Raw genomic sequence first — 4,200 nt, 5'->3', positions numbered from 1 at the left:
GATGAACAGCGTGGGGACTGGATCTGCCATCGATGAGAACCTCAGCCAAGTGCCTGGAGCAGAGGGTGGAACTGGATGGAACCAAATTGTCTTCACTATACTGGAACTGGAGGTTTGCTTTGACATGCCTTTTAATCACGTTTGCTAGGGTAAGGGAATTGGGGGCAAGCGGCCTGATTCCGTCCTCTCACCCAGCCCCACTGGGTCTTGACTGTCAGCAGAATGCAACCAAGGCTGTCCCTGCGTGTCCCCGAGGCCCCCTTGGCTCCCTCAGAGGGCAGAGTGAGGTTTGCCTGAGTCTGGGTAATGTTTCTGTGCCTTGTCTTCTTCTGTTTGGCTGCTGACTGCGGGTGACCTTGGGTTGAAGTTCCTAAAATCCCTCCAACTGTGAAATGTGAAATATGGCGCTTCTGCCCTGCCTCAGCGTGACAGATAGCTCTGGACGGTATGAGATCTAATGAGTTAACATTTACAAAATGCTAGGAGCTATTTCAGAGAATGGCATTCTCCAAGCACAAAAGATCGTTATTCATTACCCAGAATGCATACAAATAAAAATAAGAGCGTTTCAGAATAGGAAGACTGATGCAGGGAGCTGTATCTGCCCTGTGTGAAAGACAGGTTGGAGATTAATTCAACGGATAAACTGTTTTAAAACCCGGCAGTTTCACGCTAATGAAAAAGAGGCCCACAGACTATATTTTGGTCTAGCGGTCACAGCAGAACTGGAAATGTCAAACTGGTATGATTCACTTCTAGTGTTCCCTCTCGGTTTTATTGAATACCTGCAGGCTATGCAGCCTAGGATTTCTGGAAGGAAAATTATGCTGTATATAAGTGTAATGATATGAAGAATACAGAGTTGTGCATCTGTGTCACTCATAATGGATGTGATATAGAGGCTGCCTTCACCAGCGATCAGCCATCTGATTACACACCTCTGGTGCTTCCCAACTCTTCCTCCTCACCAACCAGGTTTAACTCCTTCACCACTGCCCTCTGCTAACCAGATAGTATAACATACAGTACTGAGTATGGCCTGTTGATGGTGGAACTGTAGACCTATCACTTTATAATAGTCTCTCTTCTCTAAACATATATACTAATATATGTATGTGTGTGATACACATGTACATTATAGAGAGGAATATATTGATATAGGTATATCTATCCACCTAAGGGTATCTTGGTTTTTGTACATCACTTTTTACTTTACGTAGGGTTTTAGCACATTTCATTGCATTTGTTTGTCATGATTTGTCAATCATACAGTTGAATATAAATTAATTTTGTATTTATTCATTCTTTGAACAAATACCATGTAAATGCCAAATGCTGATCCAAATGCTAAAGATACAAGTTTTCTGCTTTCTTGGGGCTTGTATTCTAGAAAGGAGAGTAAAACAATTTTAAAAAATGGAAATAGATAGGAATCAGGATGGGCTGAGTGATGGAGTGTAAGGGGGCAGAAGGGCTGCGTTTGACAGAACAACCAAGGAAGACTTCTTAGAGGAGGTGACACGGGAGCAAATGAAAAGCCGAGAAGTCAGATGTGCAAAGAGAGAGGAAAGAGCACCTTCTGCAGGGTGGGTGTCTCAGGAAGTAGCAGAGCTTGGTCCTCTCAGGGGTAAGAACAAAAGCAAGGGGTGCTGGAGCAACTGGAAGAGAGATGAGATGGTCTTAGAAGGAGCCTTGCCAGCCTCAGTATGAGGTGTGTCATTTATTCTTTGTGGGGCGGGAGGCCATAAGATCTTAAGGAGGTGAATGAGATCTTACTTAGCAGGGTGTCTCTATGTCCTGGTTTGCCAGAGATGGCTCCAATTTATAATTTTTGTCATGGGGAAGTTGTTAATATTATCATTTTACTCTCAAAAGTATAGATTTGGATGATGCATTTTATAGTCACTGTAAGTAGAAGGTGCAAAAATGGAAGCAAAGAGTACAGGTAAGAGGCTATTTCAGCCGGCCAGGTGCAGATGGTGTCGGCCACCATCAGTGGGGCCACAGGAAAAATCTGTAGAAAGACAAATGCTGACCAATTTTCCTCCAATCACGTAATGACAGGCAGTGGAGCCAGGGCCAGTTTCCAGGCCTGGTAGCTGGTGTCGTCCTCAGTCATAGGATCAACTGGTCAGTGTGGCGCTGTTGGAAATGTGGAGTCCCACGAAATTAAGTTACTTCCCATACAGCTGGTCATTAAACTGTATCTGCTGGGGATGGGGAAAAACAGGCCAGTCAGGGTGGAAGTGCCAGGGAGGGGGCACTGCTATCTGAGATGGTGTGAAAAGAGAATGATACAGGGGCAAAATAGTATTCTGATGGATGTTTGGAAGGCAGAACCCATAGGATGTGCCGATGGATGGGATGTAGGCTGACATCAGGGTGACCAGTGTTCAGCCTCAGCAACTAGAGGGAGATGCAATTTTCTTCTTGAATGTTGTTATAATCTCTGAATTCTTAACCCTAGCATCCCGAGTATTTATTTACTTATTCTTTTTTTTTTTTAATTTATAAAGAATAGTTGTTTATTTAGCTCACAGCTCTGGAGGCTGGGAAGTCCAAGAGAATGGCACCAACATCTGGCAAAGTCTTTCCCATAGCTGAGGGGCCGAGGAAGGAAGCAAGCACGTAAGACAGAGAGAAAAGTGGCTCTAACTCATCATTTTTATCAGAAACCTAATCCCACAACAACTAATCTACTCCTGCATAATAGCATTAATTCATTCATGTTCATTTCTTAAAGGCCCCACCTATTAATACTGTTATGCTGGCAATTAAATTTCAACATGAGTGTCAGCAGGGAAATTCAAACCATAGCAGTATCTAAACAATATAACAGAACCAGATCACATGCTTTCATGTGATTGATTATAAAGAAAAATGTGGATTAAAGAATACAGCAAACTGGCAGGATACATCCATGTGAAGACACATAGGTTGGGTTTAAACACATACACACAAAATACTGTGCATAAATGATAAATGCACGTACAGCAGAAATATAAAACAAGAACTTTCTGTTCCTGTGTGAACTTTTGCCAGTGTTCCAGAAGACAAGATTAAATGAGCAGCTGTGCTTCTTCAGGGTTCTCCTGTTTTAGAGAGAGAAGTTAAGAGTCCTGCAGTTTCCTTCACTTGGCTGACATTGGTCACCTGCAGATAAGCTCTGTTTTCACAGATGAGCTACTTCCCCTTGTCTGGATATAGTCAACTGAGGATCTACATGCCTGCTGGGCCAAGTACAGGAAGCTATTACTGTCTTACTCTGACTGTGGCTTTAATCTGAGTTCAGAGTGTTTTCTCTTTTGGTCTCTCAGTAAAGCTAATAATTAATTTGCCTGATTTGCCATAGCCCATTTAATAGAGATCATGCTTTAAAATATTTAAAATTATCTAGATATGCTAAAGTCAGCAGGGATTACCTGGGCATTCCTAATTAACATCAAAATAAAAAAAATATGGAACGTTTCACGAATTTGAGTGTCATCCTTGCACAGGGGCCATGCTAATCTCTGTATCGTTCCAATTTTAGTATATGTGCTGCCGAAGCGAGCACTATTTACTTATTCTTGATGGTTCAGGGTCATTTTGAACTATACCATAAGGAAAAGGGCCAAAACCGAGCTATGAAATTATTTAGTCCTTTACTGAATGACCCAGGGGCTCTACTTGGAAGTTCCTGTGTTGGCTCCTCCCACCTCTCCTGCTTCCCTTCCTGCAGACGCCGGGAGCAGGTCTTCTTTAGGGTCGTTCTCCCAGCTTTTGAACAATCCTGTTGATTGGATACTCTACAATCTATACCTTTTGCAGTATATTAACACTGACTGACTGGGATTTTTAATCTAAAAAGTAGAAAAAAATGGAGGAAAAAGATGAAATCCTACTGTGGCCAAACGCATAGCAAGACTTACCAATCATTAGCACATTTATTTATTTACATGATTATAAAATTCAAGATAAATATGCTGGCTCACATTTTTAGCCCCAATCCCAGCTCACGGAGAGGCCGCTGTCAGTTCTCGATCCCCGACTATCACCTGCGGGCCTCGCAGGCTGCAAGAGCACCGTGCGTGCTCCGGGAGAGCTGGGGCCCCGCCCAGGTCGGCGTGCAGGACCGCAGCGTTTCCGTCGGTGGGGGGGGGGGGGGGGGGGAGGGAACCCGTCTTCCTCCGACGGCCTCGCCAGACTCGTCCTGCTTCT

General features: G+C 43.6%; 1 non-coding gene across 1 annotated transcript; it reads right to left on the bottom strand.

The window, feature by feature from the left end:
* Positions 1–3,452: 3,452 nt before the first annotated feature.
* LOC138387776 (U6 spliceosomal RNA) lies at positions 3,453–3,556 on the bottom strand. The gene has a single exon (XR_011233978.1). It is a non-coding gene; the product is annotated as a U6 spliceosomal RNA (small nuclear RNA).
* Between the last annotated feature and the right edge of the window lie 644 nt (positions 3,557–4,200).

Source organism: Eulemur rufifrons, chromosome 1 (assembly GCF_041146395.1).
Source record: "Eulemur rufifrons isolate Redbay chromosome 1, OSU_ERuf_1, whole genome shotgun sequence".
In the NCBI taxonomy this organism is placed as follows: Eukaryota; Metazoa; Chordata; class Mammalia; order Primates; family Lemuridae; genus Eulemur; species Eulemur rufifrons.
Note: the sequence above shows the minus strand (reverse complement) of the source record. Positions and strands in the feature narration are given on the sequence as shown.